The following is an 18569-nucleotide window of genomic DNA, read 5'->3' as shown; positions in this document are numbered from 1 at the left end:
GAGTCCACGAGAATATCCTTGCAGAGTTTTATTCTTAAAAGTCTTTGTGCAAAACACGACTGAATAACTATACACACCAGCACTAACCAACCAACCAACCCAAACACCAGCCTCAGCAACAAACTAACATTTCTCACTTATATATACAACTTGGTGCAGACCGCTGAGCCATGCTGACCCAGCTTTATTCGCATTAAAGAAACAGCGGCCATTTTAGCTGTGACAGTCCTATGGGGCGAAAAATACGGTACTTAACACTTAGCTTCTGATACACATTATATCCAAATAAGTCAATAGAAAAAGTATAAAGAGATGATGTTCAAGATGTGCCCTTTGGGAAATTTGGTTTTGGCAACCGCAAAACAACATCCTTGAAATCATATTATATTTAGAAATGACTTTGGCCTCGTAGTAAACAACAGGTTTTTTCTTTTCAAATTTAATGAGTTTAGAGATTATTGTACACTAAGCGGGGCACTTTTATACATATCAATGCGTCCCATGTCTTAGTGTATCAAAGTGCCCCAACGGACATTTTCAAAAATCTAACAATTGTTAATAAAGCCACTGAACTTATTTGAAAATCACCTGTAATCCTGATTACTGAGTGGAATAACTTACCTTTGGTATTTTTAAATCTTTTTTAAAAAAATAATATTTATTACTTTTAAACCTTACAAAAAAAGAGAAAAGAAAAGAAAAAACAAAAGAAAGAAAAAACAATACAATACAATACAATATATAAAAAATACACAACACGACATTAACACATTAAACAAAACAACAACAAAAACAATTCAAAAAGAACACACATCATACCATCTCAATACCCTCTCTTTCATTCCCTTGTTTCATCGACCTCCTCTCACCTCCCATTTGTATAAATTATTTCAGCAAGTCCTCTCCATCTTTCTCTATTTTCTGTCATATAGTTATCTCAACATATTTTAACCTTATTTTCCGTTAATACTCAAATACTTATTTATGCTTAATTCCTTATAACATTTCTACTAAAGCCATATAATTTCATTCCAACATTTTTCTAACACTCATTAATTTTACATTACAGTGGTGCCTCGCAAGACGAAAAGAATCTGTTCCGCGAGTCTCTTCGTCTTGCGGTTTTTTTTGTCTTGCGAAGCAAGACCATTGACGGCTTAGCGGATTAGCGCTATTAGCGGCTTAGCGGATAAGCGGCTTAGCGGCTTAGAAAAAGGGGGGAAGGGGGGGAAACCACAGGAACTCGCAAGACATTTTCGTCTTGCGAAGCAAGCCCATAGGAAATTCGTTTTGCGAAGCACCTCCAAAACAGAAGACTCTTTCGTCTAGAGAGCACCACTGTATTTCCATAGATAAACTTTAAACTTTTTCCAATCTTCTCCCACCATCTCCTCTCCCTGGTCTCGGACCCTGCCAGTCATCTCCGTCAATTCCATATAGTCCATCAACCTGGACTATACTCCGAGGCTCTTAACTCTTGCAGAAGGGACTTGGAAGTCTTCTTCATATTTATACATGCACTTTGCTTTGCCTTCTGCTGATCTTGTTCGTATTTTCCTTCCTTTGATGCTGAAGAGTAGATCTCGGGGAAATTCCCACCTAGCAATGTTTTTATTCCTTCTCGACAGCTCAGCCAAATCTCCCTAGTTAAAACTAAGATCCCAAAGATATTTAAGGACGTATTTCAAAGTTCCTCTAAATCTGGAGGTCCCCACAACTCCAATCTCCTCCTGACCCAAGTCCAGGTCCCGGAGGTCAATAAATCCCTGTATGAAGGGATCTATCCAACTTTCCTTCTCCAGTCGAAGCGGGGCTCCAATCCTCAAAATCTGACTTTCCCTAAATTCAATCATAAAAGGCATCAACTTATAGTCATCAAATTACATCTGTGAGGCTGGGGCTCTCTCCCTGTCCACTTGTGCTATTTTAGGTTCAACAACGACAACTTTCTCCCCGCCTTCTCTACAATTTGCCATGTCAAAGTAGATCCCTGTATCGATTCCTGAATAGTTTCTGTATTAATGTTCGCTTTTTGTCCAAAATTAGTCACTTTTTGTCCCGTTATCAATTTTTATAGTCATCACATCCGTCTTCTTGTGGAGCTGTTCCAGTGAGTCATTTATCTTGCATAATGCAACCACTAAGGCTTCTTCTGTCAACATTCTTAACGATCCAAGGTCAGTCCCAGATTCTCACAGTTTTTTATCTTGCAGCTGGAGACCCCCCCAGCTCAACTCATGTAACAATTTCAAAAGCTTCTTCTAGAGGGAAACAATTTCGATTTGTATCAATCCTTTTAAGCAGAGTTCAAACAATAAAGTTAGTTTCAATTTTCAGTTACTTTTACTCCTTTTTAAACGCAGAGGGAGACAATGGAAACAATGTATTTCTCTTATTTAACTAGCTGTCAACGAACGATCTATTCACATTCAATGGGCAATTCCAAAACGTCGGTCTTACTAGCAGCCCGTTTCCAGGTTCAGAGCGGTGGCAATTTGACTTTCTTCACTCTCTCCTGCAGGCTTACACGGTCCAAAATTTCCCCCCTCTTCTCCTGCTTCCAAGGGGGTTTTAGTGATTTTAACCGATGGAAGTTTAATCCTTTACGGAAGGCTTTCCAACACTTTAGCTTGCAGCCTCTTTGCTTCAGTCTATTTGCAAAAAGGGGAGGCGGACATCCTGTTTGAAACCTCCCCGTTACGGTGCCAAATTAAGACGTTTAAAGATCCAATTTTCCGTTCTACTCACGGGTAGTTGTTTTAGAATCAAATTGTCCACAGGAAAAAGTCAGCGCTCTCCGGCAACAGCAATGCGGCTTCACTCCGTGAAAGAAGCAGTCAATTCGAAGCACCGCGCCACTCACCCCACGTCACTCCGGATCCCCGAAACCGGGTTTCCCCGCAAGTAGAGGAAGCGCAAAAGGTGCCAGCCGAATCCCACGTTCACAGGCTTCTCCCTCCTGTGATTTTTAGTGGGTCTCCGCCTTCGCCGTGGCGGCCAGACACAGATTTCCACAAAGCAAGTTCCTCCCGATCAGAGGAATTCAGCCATTACTGGAGGCGCTAACCCTTAGTGTATCAAAGTGCCCCGACGGACATTTTCAAAAATCTAACAATTGTTAATAAAGGCACTGAACTTATTTGAAAATCACCTGTAATCATGATTACTGAGTAGAATAACTTACCTTTGGTATTTTTAAATCTTAACTAAATGACGTAAAAAAGTGTTGGAACACTTTTACATTTCACACAAATTTTAGTTGGTCGTGCTAAAAACACACCTACTCTCTTCAAATGCCAACGGCTAACTGGCAGCCAGCGCAGTCGCAACTGTTCTACTCATACATGTATAGGCACATTTGGGTGATGTCGCGACAGGAATATCATTTATTGATATTGAAATATTGTTGGTGTGTCTGCATTTTCAGAGGAGGGGGAAGAAGGGGAAAGTGTGTCCCCCCAGATAAGACTCCCATCCTTGCTTGGGCAGGTGGTACTTTGAGTCCAACCACATCTGGAGGGCCAGAGGTGCCTCACCTCAGCCTAGAAGGTTCCTCTAGGGCTCAGTGTTACTTGGGAGTTGGTGAAATTGGATCTTAAGGGTTCTTGAGATATTTCCAAGGGATTGTGATTGGTATCCAGACCCTAGCAGTATAAAGCCAAGGTGTCCCCACTGAGCAGTTTATCAACCCTGCTGGCCGCTGGGGAAGACCTTCTGAAGGAAGTGGTTTGCCCCCAAAGTTAATTTCTTCCTTCCTCCGCTGCTGCTGCCCACACTAAAGGAATGTCTGGATGAAATCCCAGGGATGTCTGGCTCCTATTACAAAGAGATCCAGTTGATAATCTAGAAAAAAGTGTGGCTAAGATTCTGAGTCACAATCATGGCTGAGAAATACATTGTTGTTGTTGTTGTTGTTATATTACATTCAGGAGGACACACCACGGGTTTCATTGTTATTCACCTTTAATACTCACCTTTTTCAGTGTCACACAGATTTTTATCTTGTGATATTCAGATGAAGAGAGGTATAACAATTTAGTAAATAATTCCCAGTTGGAGCAGAGCTAGAATATCCAGAAGCCCTAGGCCACCCAGGGCAAAGGAGAAAGAACAGCGAGAGAGGCCTGGACAGGGAATCTCCGCTAAGATAAGCCAGTGTCAGGAGATAGTGCGAGACCCGGTGGCATATAATTAGAAATCCTAATTGGGGTGGGTGTCTCAATCTGGCCTTCCCAGCGGTCAGGCTCCAGCTGCTTTCCTTCTGCATCTCCAGCTCTCTCCATTCAATAATGCAAGTCTGAGATATGGAGGTCCAACCACAAGAACATTCTCCAACTGAGCACTCCTTCAACCGACCACAAGCACCAAGCCTTGTCACTAAACTTATATATGGGTCTCCTAAAATGGTCACTATGCACCTCCTGAGGCCAAAGGGAATATGCAGGTGATGAATAAAGATCTAGAGATCAAAGGGGACAAAATATGGCCCAAGGGGTGGAGGATTATAGTGCAGCGGATGAAGAACATCATGATGAACTTAGGACCCTGATAAATATTGGCCAGGTTCATGGAACATAGAGCAGCTCCCTTTCCTGTGAGAAACCACTTTTTATCAAACATAAAGCCCACAGTTCAACCGTATTCTAAGATAATACTGCTTCATTAACAATAATTAAGGGTTATTAAAGCCTGATGATGCATGACCATTATTTTACATTATTTGATTTGCCTTTCCTAAAAATTTGGAACATATGGAGGACAGGAGAGATTGTAAAAGACGTTGAAATAAGAGCAGGTGCTAATTGTAATAGTACTTTGTTCTCTTCCTAGAAAACAAGAACATAAACAATTTAAAAGTATGGAGTGTGGAAAGAGCTTCACTGACAGTGGAAAACTTAGAATTCATCAACGGACTCACACAGGGGAGAAACCATTTAAATGCTTGGAGTGTGGAAAGAGCTTCACTGAGAGTGGAAAACTTAGAATTCATCAACAGAGTCACACAGGGGAGAAACCATTTAAATGCATGGAGTGTGGAAAGAGCTTCAGTCAGAGTGGAAACCTTAGAATTCATCAACGGATTCACACAGGGGAGAAACCATTTAAATGCTTGGAGTGTGGAAAGAGCTTCAGTCAGAGTGGACACCTTAGAATTCATCAACGGAGTCACACAGGGGAGAAACCATTTGAATGCATGGAGTGTGGAAAGAGCTTCACTGATAGTGAAAAACTTAGAATTCATCAACGGACACACACAGGGGAGAAACCATTTGAATGTATGGAGTGTGGAAAGAGCTTCAGTCAGAGTGGAAACCTTAGAATTCATCAACGGATTCACACAGGGGAGAAACCATTTAAATGCTTGGAGTGTGGAAAGAGCTTCAGTCAGAGTGGAGACCTTAGAATTCATCAACGGAGTCACACAGGGGAGAAACCATTTAAATGCATGGAGTGTGGAAAGCGCTTCAGTCAGAGTGGACACCTTAGAATTCATCAACGGATTCACACAGGGGAGAAACCATTTGAATGCATGGAGTGTGGAAAGAGCTTCACTGATAGTGAAAACCTTAGAATTCATCAACGGACACACACAGGGGAGAAACCATTTGAATGTATCGAGTGTGGAAAGAGCTTCAGTCAGAGTGGAAACCTTAGAAATCATCAACGGATTCACACAGGGGAGAAACCATTTAAATGCTTGGAGTGTGGAAAGAGCTTCACTGAGAGTGGAAAACTTAGAATTCATCAACGGACTCACACTGGGGAGAAACCATTTAAATGCATGGAGTGTGGAAAGAGCTTCACTACTAGCAGAAGCCTTGGAATTCATCTACGGACTCACACAGGGGAGAAACCATTTAAATGCATGGAGTGTGGAAAGAGCTTCAGTCAGAGTGGAGACCTTAGAATTCATCAACGGAGTCACACTGGGGAGAAACCTTTTAAATGTTTGGAGTGTGGAAAGAGCTTCAGTCAGAGTGGACACCTTAGAATTCATCAACGGAGTCACACTGGGGAGAAACTTTTTAAATGCATGGAGTGTGGAAAGAGCTTTGGTCAGAGTGGACACCTTAGAATTCATCAACGGAGTCACACAGGGGAGAAACCATTTGAATGCATGGAGTGTGGAAAGAGCTTCACTGATAGTGGAAAACTTAGAATTCATCAACGGACACACACAGGGGAGAAACCATTTGAATGTATGGAGTGTGGAAAGCGCTTCAGTCAGAGTGGAAACCTTAGAATTCATCAACGGATTCACACAGGGGAGAAACCATTTAAATGCTTGGAGTGTGGAAAGAGCTTCACTGAGAGTGGAAAACTTAGAATTCATCAACGGACTCACACAGGGGAGAAACCCTTTAAATGCATGGAGTGTGGAAAGCGCTTCAGTCAGAGTGGACACCTTAGAATTCATCAACGGATTCACACAGGGGAGAAACCATTTGAATGCATGGAGTGTGGAAAGAGCTTCACTGATAGTGAAAATCTTAGAATTCATCAACGGACACACACAGGGGAGAAACCATTTGAATGTATCGAGTGTGGAAAGAGCTTCAGTCAGAGTGGAAACCTTAGAAATCATCAACGGATTCACACAGGGGAGAAACCATTTAAATGCTTGGAGTGTGGAGAGAGCTTCACTGAGAGTGGAAAACTTAGAATTTGTTAGTGTTTTCAGAACTCACAGGGTTAAAGAGTTCTGTGTGACGTCCCTCAATTCCTGTCGCGTGACTCAGAAAGAGGGAGGAGTTGTTTCTCACTGTTCCGTCTCTGTTTCCGAGGGAGACGGTGGCCATGGCTGCTAGCAGCCCAGGAGAATCTGAGAAATGCTGAGCTGTAAATATTCTGCTGCAATAAAGGACTGATAAATAATTAAGCACACTAACGCTTCGTGTGTTTGGATGGTTTTGAAGCAATAGTTGTTCCGCTGTGTTTTACTCTGCAAACTTGCGGCTGCCGGAGGAGGACCTGAGCAGAGGTCGCAACGGAAGAGTGCCGGACAGCCATTGAAGGAGCTGCGCTTAATTGGGGTCGTAAACCAATTAAGCCTAATTATTGGCACAGGTTATGGACCCTAATTACCGCTTGTAAAACTGTTGCTGGAGGTCTGCTGGAATGCTTTGAAGTCAGCTGGGTCAGCTGGAAGACGCTACCGAGAGCGGAGGTGTGCGTTCTGAGGCAAAGCAGCTGGCTGTGAGACGCTGTTTTTTGCCCGATGCTGAGAGCAGCTGAGAATCACTTCTCCAAAGACAGGTGCTGGAGGCTACTGCTACGTGAGTAAGCTGGGGCACTGGGGGAGAAGATGGCGCAGTTTCAGAAGCATGGTTTTGAGCTTAAGCTACCATGTGAAAAGCTGACGCGCGAAGGCTGGCTGCAGTGGAGCTTCCACGTAGAAATTCTTCTTGTGGGGACAAACCTTTGGGAAGCAGTACAGCCACAGAAAGCGGCTGGAGCAGCTACAGAGCTGAGTAAAGCTGAAGAGTGTGTGCTAGCTTTCCTGACAGAGAATGTAAGTGATGCGCTGAAGCCTATTATCATAGATGCTGAGAGGCCTGAGGTTGCGTGGCTAGCACTCCTGTGGCCTGTGAGGCCTGTGAAGCAGGAGTGGAACGCCAATGCCTAGACGCGGCTGCATCAGAAGGGGAGAGGCAAGATGGCGCTGGGCACATTCTTGAGAGCCAACACACAGCTGAGGGAAGCTGTAAGCCCCCAGAGGGGGACGAAGGGACTATTGCTGGCAGCTGTACTAATGCTGCACCGTGCCTGTGTGAGGAGCCAGGCCAAGAGCCAAGCGTTGGGAGCCCTTTACCCACCAGAGGGGGTGCAGGAAAACGTCCTGGGAGCCCTGAGAGCAGTGGGGGGGCAGTGAGCGGTGAAAGCTCAGAAACGGCTTGTTTTCCAAAGGCACCCAAGAGTTGTTTTCGTCGTGCGCAGAGGTCTGGGAAGCTGCGGAGAGCTAGACGCTTCAAGGCCGGCCACCTGCGAAAAGTCAAGATAAGCCCCAAAGAGTTGCGTGGGAAAGCAGAGGCCAGTCCGGTCTCCAAGGCAACAGAGGAAGTAGCTTCCTGCAAGGGGGAGTTGGTTGACATGGCAACCAGAGAGAACTGCTGCAGACGCCCAGTGGGAGGGGGCAGCGAGACTTTTGTTGCTATGGCAATGTTTGAGGACAGCTCTGAGAGAGACACTGAACTAAGCTTTGTCATCGACTCAGCAGCTAACCGCAACATGGTTCCAGAGACCCCTGCAGTCGAGATGTGGAATTGCATGGCAGTTCCGAAAGGGCAAACTGTTAAGTTCGCAAATGGACAAAAGGGAAAAATAACAACTGTTGCTAATGCTTATTTTTCTGTTTTGCAGGAACAGCTGGATTTTTGTATTGTTCCAGGGGTGCATCACTGTTTGTTATCTGTGCCTTATTTGTTGAAAAAAGGTTTTCAGGTTTGTTTCCAGGGGGATTTCTGCACAATCTCCAGAGAAGGAAGACGACTTGTTGAAGTGAGAAGGGGACAGAATGATCTTTTCGTTCTTAAAACGTCTCTTGGGGGTGAGGGGAAGGTTGAGAAAGCACAAGCGTTGCGTGCTACAGTTCCCAATAAGCGTGATACAGTTCCCACTCATGTTCAATGTGCTTGCGCATGGCATCAGAAAACGAATCACAGCCCTGTAGAGGATTTGCAGGTTTTACCCGAGGTCACCAAAGGTTGTAAGATTAAAAATTGTGAAAGTGCCATTAATTGTGACACTTGCAAACAGGCGAAGGTGAGAGGGTGCAGTTACCCAAAGGTGGAACGAGTAACCACTAAACCTTTTGAGCTGGTACACATAGATCTGTTCAATCCTGTAAAAGAACAGAGTCTAGGGGGGGCCAGGTTTCTGCTAACGATTCACGATGATTTTTCGCAGAACTCCTGGACTCATGGTCTCAGGTCCAGGGAGGATGCAGCACAGCTGATCAAGAGCTGGATTGAAGGGGTGGAACTAAGGTTCTGCACCAGAGTGCAAGCGGTCATCAGTGACAGAAATGCTAAGTACACTGGTTCTGCGTTGCAGGAGTTCTTTCACAAGAAAGGGATACGTCACACAGTTACTTCTCCCCAGCAAGGGGGGGTGGCAGAGCTGAGGAGTGAAGCTCTGGTTCAAGCTGCACAGGTGATGCTTGCAGACTCTGGGTTACCTCCAAGGTTTTGGTTGGAGGCGGTACGGTGTGTGTGTGTCACCTGGAATCGCATCTATAATTCAGTGATAGGTGACACACCTTATGGTTTGCTGCATGGCAGGAAACCCCAGATCCATTTTCTGCGCAAGTTTGGGTCTCCTGCGGTTGTCCCTGTGCCTAAGGCTTTGCAAGGGCCAGATGGAGCCAAGTTCCAGAAAATGATCTTCTGTGGGTATGAGCCAGAAGCTCGTGCATGGCGGTTTGCTTACCCATCAGGTGATCAGAGTAAAGTGCTGATCAGTAAGCACGCTGAATTCTTTGAGCAGGATGAAAGGCCAAAGATTTCTGCACAGCATGATGTTCTTTCAGAATGTCTCTCTGATCCAGAAGACAGTTCTGATGAGGAAGAAGGAGAGGCTGAGTCAGCTGTTGACGATCAGCTCGCTGACCAGAGTCAGGAGCTGGATGGGGCATCTCCACAGGTTGTTAAAGGACAGCCCAAGAGTGAGCCTAGTTCTCCTGTTAATGTAATGGAGAGGATTCGAAGACGCTTTAAGTCAGAGGGGGAATCCCGTGATGCTGAGGACACACCTGATGATCGCGGTGAGTCAGAGGAAACATCTGAGTTTGTGCCTAGGCGATCCAGTCGCACAACGAAGGGTATTCCACCTGAGAGGTATCAGGCCACAGGTGCGTGGGTAAGTTTCGCACAGTGCGAATCTGAGAGTTGTGAGGTTGTTCCACAGATGCCCAACAGGTACGCCAAGGGAGGGCGCAAGGCATTGGGGATGGGATTGATCTCACAGAAGTCTGGAGAGGTAAACACCCAAGTCACCTCAGGAATGGAGGGAAGAGGGGGTGTTAGTGTTTTCAGAACTCACAGGGTTAAAGAGTTCTGTGTGACGTCCCTCAATTCCTGTCGCGTGACTCAGAAAGAGGGAGGAGTTGTTTCTCACTATTCCGTCTCTGTTTCCGAGGGAGACGGTGGCCATGGCTGCTAGCAGCCCAGGAGAATCTGAGAAATGCTGAGCTGTAAATATTCTGCTGCAATAAAGGACTGATAAATAATTAAGCACACTAACGCTTCGTGTGTTTGGATGGTTTTGAAGCAACAGTTGTTCCGCTGTATTTTACTCTGCAAACTTGCGGCTGCCGGAGGAGGACCTGAGCAGAGGTCGCAACGGAAGAGTGCCGGACAGCCATTGAAGGAGCTGCGCTTAATTGGGGTCGTAAACCAATTAAGCCTAATTATTATAACAGAATTCATCAACGGACTCACACTGGGGAGAAACCATTTAAATGCATGGAGTGTGGAAAGAGCTTCACTACTAGCAGAAGCCTTGGAATTCATCTACGGACTCACACAGGGGAGAAACCATTTAAATGCATGGAGTGTGGAAAGAGCTTCAGTCAGAGTGGAGACCTTAGAATTCATCAACGGAGTCACACTGGGGAGAAACCTTTTAAATGTTTGGAGTGTGGAAAGAGCTTCAGTCAGAGTGGACACCTTAGAATTCATCAACGGAGTCACACTGGGGAGAAACTTTTTAAATGCATGGAGTGTGGAAAGAGCTTCAGTCAGAGTGGACACCTTAGAATTCATCAACGGAGTCACACAGGGGAGAAACCATTTAAATGCTTGGAGTGTGGAAAGAGCTTCACTGAGAGTGGAAAACTTAGAATTCATCAACGGACTCACACTGGGGAGAAACCATTTAAATGCATGGAGTGTGGAAAGCGCTTCAGTCAGAGTGGAGACCTTAGAATTCATCAACGGAGTCACACTGGGGAGAAACCTTTTAAATGTTTGGAGTGTGGAAAGAGCTTCAGTCAGAGTGGACACCTTAGAATTCATCAACGGAGTCACACTGGGGAGAAACCTTTTAAATGTTTGGAGTGTGGAAAGAGCTTCAGTCAGAGTGGACACCTTAGAATTCATCAACGGAGTCACACTGGGGAGAAACTTTTTAAATGCATGGAGTGTGGAAAGAGCTTCAGTCAGAGTGGACACCTTAGAATTCATCAACGGAGTCACACAGGGGAGAAACCATTTAAATGCTTGGAGTGTGGAAAGAGCTTCACTGAGAGTGGAAAACTTAGAATTCATCAACGGACTCACACTGGGGAGAAACCATTTAAATGCATGGAGTGTGGAAAGCGCTTCAGTCAGAGTGGAGACCTTAGAATTCATCAACGGAGTCACACTGGGGAGAAACCTTTTAAATGTTTGGAGTGTGGAAAGAGCTTCAGTCAGAGTGGACACCTTAGAATTCATCAACGGAGTCACACTGGGGAGAAGCTTTTTAAATGCATGGAGTGTGGAAAGAGCTTCAGTCAGAGTGGACACCTTAGAATTCATCAACGGAGTCACACTGGGGAGAAACCTTTTAAATGCATGGAGTGTGGAAAGAGCTTCAGTCATAGTGGACACCTTAGAATTCATCAACGGAGTCACACGGGAGAAACCATTTAAATGCATGGAGTGTGGAAAGAGCTTCAGTCAGAGTGGAGACCTTAGAATTCATCAACGGAATCACACAGGGGCGAAACCATTTGAATTTATGGGGTGTTGAAAGAGGTTCACTACTAGCGGAAGCCTTAGAATTCATCAAAGGAGTCACACTGGGGAGAAACCATTTAAATGTATGGAGTGTGGAAAGAGCTTCAGTGCAAATGGAGTTCTTACAAAACGTCAACAAACTCATACAGGGGAGAAACCATATAAGTCCTAGGGAAATGGACAGAGGTTCAGTTATAGTGGAAGTCTTACGAACCATCAAAAGACTCCCAGAAGTAAGAGCTGTAAGAGTGGAAACACCTACAGGCCATGAATTAAGGAAGTGAAGTGGTTTAACTAGAAGGAGTGTGGATCCTGCTTTGTTTATTATGCAACGCTTTTTAGAGAGTAGAACCTTTTTCTCTCCGAATTGACACTTTCTTTCACATCAATAACAGGAAATCAGTCTTAATTGCATGCAGCGTATGTGAGCTTCTGTTGTTTGTAACGTGGTCTAGACATTTATTTAAAGTAATGAAGGTCACATTTCACAATATTAAGCCTAATATAATATTTAATGTGAATCAGTTGTGTTGCTGCTGAATGAGGGTGGACTGAGAGTGAGCTGGTGTTGGTGTTTGGTGGAGGGAGTTGGAAATGCTTGTATCTGGGAATGGAGAGTTGCTCAAAGTGGAGCTGAGACTGGTGGTCTTGCGTGAGGAGGGAAGGGGGCATAGGGAAGAAGGGGCCGTACCAGAGCATCTCAAAGCAATGTGCTGGGGGGCGGGAACCATGGTGACACAAGTGTGTGTAGAATGCTATCCCCACAAGGAAAGCGTAAGGATGAGTATAATGGGGAAGGAGGTTCAGGCAGGACCCCAACCCAGACTGCTAAGGGTCAGCTTCCTCCAAATCCACCAGCTGCCCCAAGGCAGGAGCCACCTCTGGGCCCTGAGGGTGGAAAGCCTCCCTCCACCTTTGCAACTGGACATGATCCGAGGGCAGTGACTGCAAACCTTTTCCAGACCGAGTACCCAAACTGCAACACGAAACCCACTTTTTCATCATAAAGTTCCAACTACTGCAATGCGCTCTATGTGGTTGCTACCTTTGAAGGTGACCTGGAAACTACACCTAATGCAGAATGCGGCAGCTAGACTGGTGATTGGGAGCAGCCGCCGAGACCACAGAACACCGGTCTAGAAAGGCCTATATTGGCTCCCAGTACTTTTCCGAGCACAATTCAAAGCGTTGGTGCTGACCTTTAAAGCCCTAAACGGCCTCAGTCCAGTATACCTGAAGGAGCGTCTCCACCCCCATCATTCTGCCCAGACGCTGAGGTCCAGTGCCGAGGGCCTTCTGGCGGTTGTCTCCCTGCGAGAAGCCAAGTTACAGGGAAACAGGCAGAGGGCCTTCTTGGTGGTGGCACCCGCCCTGTGGAACGCCCTCCCATCAGATGTCAAAGATAACAACTAACAACAGACTTTTAGAAGACATCTGAAGGCAGCCCTGTTTAGGGAAGCTTTTTTTGTTTGATGCATTATTGTAATTTAATATTTTGTTGGAAGCCACCCAGAGTGGCCCAGCCAGATGGGCAGGGTATAAATAATAAATTATTATTATTACTATAACGTGGCAATTGTACCTATATATTTAATTTTTTTCTGTTTGTTTCACATTTCTTCTTTATGACTACTGTTGTAATAAATAATCCTTCATAAAAGTTATTGCATTACATTCTTCATTAAATTATCTTTCCATTGATATGTAATGTTATGGTATAACTCAGTTCTCCCCCCCCCCAAAAAAAAGAAAATGTTTAGGGGTATACTCTCATTTTGACTCAAGAAAATCACCACCAGGGGAGGGGATAAATACAGTTGTAATTGGGAAAAATAAATACAGTGGTACCTCAGTTTTCGAACAGCTTAGTTCTCAAACTACTTGGAACCTGAACTCTTCAAACCGAGAAACAAGTGTTCCAGTTTTGGAACTTTTTTCGGAAGCCGAACATGTTCTGTTCTGAGTATAACTTCCATTTTGAGTGCCATACTTCTGTTTTCCTTGTGAGGGAAGGCGGGCCGGGCGGCAAGTAGGAATGGGATGGGGCTGCTCCGCTAGGCAGCGTTGCTGCTTGCACGGGAAGAGGAGCTGGATGGGGGCTGCTGAGCTGGGGAGGGACAGGCTCCGTCACCCTTTCCATTGAGGGGTTTGAGGCTGTGCTCTCCCCTCAAGGGAGAATTTTAAAGGAGCCCCCCCCCGCCTCAGATCCCCTGCAACCCCGTGAAGGCAGCCAGGCGGAATAGTTGCTGGGGTTGGGGAAGGTGGAGGCAGCCCGGAAGCTGCATCTGAGAGCCCCTGCACCACCTGAAGGCAGCCAGCCGCTCCTCAGCAGATCTCTCAGCTGTTACGGAAAAATCTGGGTGCGAGGCTGCTCTGCCACCCAGCTCATCGGACTAAGTCCGCGGGTCCCTGCGGAGGAAAATGAGCTCAGCCGGAGACAGGAGCAAGCTGCAGAAGATCCAAGTTTATTGCGCAACAGGTTCAAGGCGAGATTGAACATCGAGAAAGGGGTGACATGAGTTTTTGAAACTTCCCTCCATGTCCCAGAATACAGTGCAAAATACATCATAGTTACATCATGAATACATTAAAGAGAGGTCGGGTTACAGAGATTAGCATACCGAGGAGGGAGGGGGAATATGCAGAGCTGGAGATATGCGCGGATAATCGCTTCCTGAGTATTGGTGATGAGAGGACAATAGTCCAAGTATGTAAAGTCTGGCACCTGGTATTGCCCAGAGGAAAGGTTGGGCAGGGTGATTTGACCGGATTAGGGTCTTCCTGAGTATGTGACTCCTCGCTCGAGGGATTATGGAGACAGAGGAGGTGTCATGGAGTCCTGAAGAAACTGAGTCGATCGACACCAAAACCAAGGAGATCGGAGCTGCGGTTGATTTTATACGAATTTTAGAAGTTTTTAGTCCGTTTCAGTCCATTCTTATATTGATAATTGAAGTCGGAAATAAAATAGATACATTGGTGCGAGATTTGACACTTTTATGGGTTCACAAGTTTCGGTTCCATTGTTCCCCCAGTGGGGAGCCGTCAGCAGCTTGTCAAGAGGTTAAATGAGGCGTGCAGGAGCTCACTGAGCTAGCTCTGCAAAGCGAATGCATGGTTCTGATTGGGTAGAACGCAGCCATTGTAGCGAATGGAGGATACAGCTTGATACGGTCAACCCACAGTAAAGATGGAGTGAGAGGGAGGCTTAAGGAAAAGAGGGGCTTATTTCGCCCGTATAAGGAAAGGGAAAGGCACTTTATTTATGGGGCTAGGGGTATAGTGTGGTGCTTATGCAACGGTGTGGGGGCTGAGGGGTTGATGTAGGGCTGGGTGCCCTTGAGGTCATCGCCTCGGACCATCTGGTGACTGACGGAAGGGTGAAGGAAGGCACCCCCCCTTTCCATATCACAGCGCAAAGCCTTCACTTCTGAGAGATCTCCACCCTGCTTCAGATGTCTCCCAAAAGTTATGTAGTTCTCTCTTTGACATCTGATATGGGGGGGGTGATATGGGGCCCTCTGCCTGGTACCCTGTAAATGTGAGGGAACTGCCAGAAGACCCTCGGAAGTGGACCTCAGTAATGATATTTTCTTTTCCTTGTGTTAGCTGGATGTTGAAACAAGGTGTGATTGACATGGGCATGTCTGGATCACAGATTTCTGCCCAACACCACTCCTCTTCCGGGACATACCTGGGATGTTTTGATGACCCACTGAGAAACGTGGAAACTATTAAAAACTCACGTAATCTTTCTTCTGGACATTTTCTTTTTTTGCCTCCTTAGAGATTGAGACCTTTGTTGCAACAAATAAATGATCAGGCCTTCTGGCCACTGATTTGCTTCCTCATTGCTTGCCTGCCGTCTCGCGTTTTCTGATCAATCCAGCATCCACAGGACTAGACTCTAGCAAAGTTGGAAAGCGCTTTAAGGTAGCGCACCGCAAGAAATGTTCTTTTCACCTGAATGGAGTTGGGGAGCTGTCAAAACTGAACCCCAATTTTCCCCATAACACAGAAGTCACAGAGTCCAGCCTGCTGCTGGATGTGTCCCAATCCATAAAACAGTGCTGGAGAGGCTGCATCTAAGACCACGCCTTTCCTTTTTGGTGGGGAGAAGATAGTTGTCGCCAGGTGACTGCTCAGGGTCCCAGTGGGGCTGCTTTAGGGGGGGCACTCGTCTCTGGCCCCCCCGCCCTCAAGGCTGGCTCCATCTCTGCCCTGTAAAAATTATCTTGCAATGCAAACATTGGGGGGAGTCCCCCCCCCAGCCCTTCTCCCACTCTTCTGATCCACGGGGAGGGGAGCACTTCTCTGCCTTCCTCTCCCTCCCCAAGTGGCCCCTCTTCCTCCTTCTCTCCAGGCCTCTGAAAATGAGGGGAGAGACCCTTCTCCTTTAACCTGCCTCTCCTTTAAACAACTTCTTTCCTCTGGGACTCGGGGGGGGGGGAATGTGGGGCAAAAAGGTGTTCTTCCCCCTCCCAGAAAACGTCATTTCCCTTCCCTCCAAACAAGCCCTATAATTCCTTTTCTTTCCTGAAAAGGTCTCTGGTTCCATCCCCGGCTGGAGAAGACCCCCCCTCCCCAATCCCTGAAAAGACTCCTCCTGGGGGCACAGCCTGACCCCCCCAGCCCCCTCTCCACTCCCCACTATGGCGTGCAGAACTCGCCCCAGGACCCGGCAGGGCAAGTCATAGAATCATAGAATCATAGAGTTGGAAGAGACCACAAGGGCCATCGAGTCCAACCCCCTGCCAAGCAGGAAACACCATATGGTTGTCAAGCCTCTGCTTAAAGACCTCCAAAGAAGGAGACTCCACCACACTCCTTGGCAGCAAATTCCGCTGTCAAACAGCTCTTACTGTCAGGAAATTCTTCCTAATGTTTAGGTGGAATCTTCTTTCTTGTAGTTTGGAACCATTGCTCCGTGTCCGCTTCTCTGGAGCAGCAGAAAACAACCTTTCTCCCTCCTCTATGTGACATCCTTTTATATATTTGAACATGGCTATCATATCACCCCTTAACCTCCTCTTCTCCAGGCTAAACATGCCCAGCTCCCTTAGCCGTTCTTCATAAGGCATCGTTTCCAGGCCTTTGACCATTTTGGTTGCCCTACTCTGGACACGTTCCAGTTTGTCAGTGTCCTTCTTGCGGTGCGCAACCCAAAAACACAACTCAAAGCGTCTGTAACCCGAGGTATGACTGTCTTTTGGAAGGCAGCGAGAAGGCTGTTCTCAGGGCCTGCTCCACCATGAGGGAAACTGAGGCAGCCCCCTCAGGCAGCAGATGTTGGGAGGGGCAAGGAGGGGACGGAGCTGAGTCCCATTTGGCCAGCCCTGATTTAACCCTCTATCCCAGGCATAGGCACCCTAAGGCCCATGGGCCGGAAGTTTGGAAAAACTTTAAAAAGTATAAGAACTCACATTAGGTAGTCAAAAAATAGTAATTTAAACAAAATGCTTATAAAAATAAGATAATTACTTAACATTTAGCTTCTGTTACACATTATATCCACATAAGTGAATAGAAAAAGTATAAAGAGATGATGTTCAAGATGTGCCCTTTGGGAAATTTGGTTTTGGCAACCGCAAAACAACATCCTTGAATTCAACACTTGCAATAGGGAAGACAAACATACAAGATTCTGGTTTTTTCCTGAGATATGACACTTGTTTAGAGATTATTGTACACTAAGCGGGGCACTTTTATACATATCAATGCGTCCCATGTCTTAGTGTATCAAAGTGACCCAACAGACATTTTCAAAAAAACTAACAATTGTTAATAAAAATCGGGTCTTGCCGCTGCAGCGAAGGCGGAGACCCCTTAAAAATCCCAGGCGGAGGAAGCCTGGGAATGTGGGATTCGGCTGACTCCAGAAGTGCCCCCCTACACGCAAGGAGACCCCTTTTCGGGGATCCGAAGCGACGTGGGGAGAGCGGCGCGGTGTTTTGAATTGACCGCTATTTTTACGGTGAAGCCGCACAGCCGTTGCCGGAGAGAGCTGACTTTTTCCTGTGGACAATTGGACTCTAAACAAGTACCCGTGAGTAGAACGGAAAATTGGGCTTAGAAACACTTTAATTTGGCACTCAAATTAGAGATTGAGACCTTTGTTGCAACAAATAAAGGATCAGGCCTTCTGGCCACAGATTTGCTTCCTCATTGCTTGCCTCCATGGTTTCCCCATAGAATTTTTAAATTGCTGCATATTTCAGATATTTACACCTTACCTTTTCCACACTCTTCTCCAGCAAGTATTCAACTGTTGTTTTTTATTCAGCTCCTACCTGTGTTTGTACATGTTTACAAAAATTCTTTAAATATTCAACAAAAGGTTTCCACTCCTCCTTAAAGTCTGCCTTGATTTCTTATTTTCATAGTTAAATTTGCCAATTTGACATATTCCATCACTTTTAACTGCTGCTCTCTTGATCAAGTGTAACTGTCTCTTGATTTGGCCATTTTTGTGCATAAAGTACTCTTGCTGCTGTCGTTCATCTGTCTTCTTGGAACATTTGACCCAGTTATCCCTAAAAGAAATGCTTCATGGTTTCTTCAGGAGCATCATCCTAAGTAATTTCCTCCCTAGTTATAATTCATCTGGTTGGCTGAAAGCCACAAAGATGTTTTCTTTTCCAACAAATCCTTATTTGTTTAGTCGTTTAGTCGTGTCCGACTCTTCGTGACCCCATGGACCAGAGAACGCCAGGCACCTCTGTCCCCCACTGCCTCCCGCAGTTTGGTCAAATTCCTGCTGGTAACCTCGAAAACACTATCCAACCATCTCGTCCTCTGCCGTCCCCTTCTCCTTGTGCCCTCCCATCTTTCCCAACATCAGGGTCTTCT

At 45.9% G+C, this 18569-nt stretch overlaps 2 protein-coding genes across 5 annotated transcripts in view; both read left to right on the top strand.

The window, feature by feature from the left end:
* LOC309334734 (uncharacterized protein) overlaps window positions 1-18569 on the top strand; it is an 81139-nt gene that overhangs the window by 11166 nt on the left and 51404 nt on the right. The window lies entirely within an intron of this gene.
* LOC309334669 (uncharacterized protein) overlaps window positions 1-18569 on the top strand; it is a 96579-nt gene that overhangs the window by 39312 nt on the left and 38698 nt on the right. For 2 of the 4 annotated variants that reach the window (XM_081849193.1, XM_081849192.1), the window contains exon 2: window positions 15508-15653. The exons of the other annotated variants lie outside the window; for them this stretch is intronic. The gene's annotated coding sequence lies outside the window, so the exon portion shown is untranslated. The remainder of the gene's footprint in view (window positions 1-15507; window positions 15654-18569) is intronic. 4 annotated transcript variants of the gene reach the window in all.

This window comes from Podarcis erhardii (genome assembly GCF_964252035.2).
Source record: "Podarcis erhardii genome assembly, chromosome: 2".
Taxonomy (NCBI): Eukaryota; Metazoa; Chordata; class Lepidosauria; order Squamata; family Lacertidae; genus Podarcis; species Podarcis erhardii.
The sequence above is the reverse complement of the archived record's forward strand: the minus strand, read 5'-3'. Positions and strand labels throughout refer to the sequence as shown.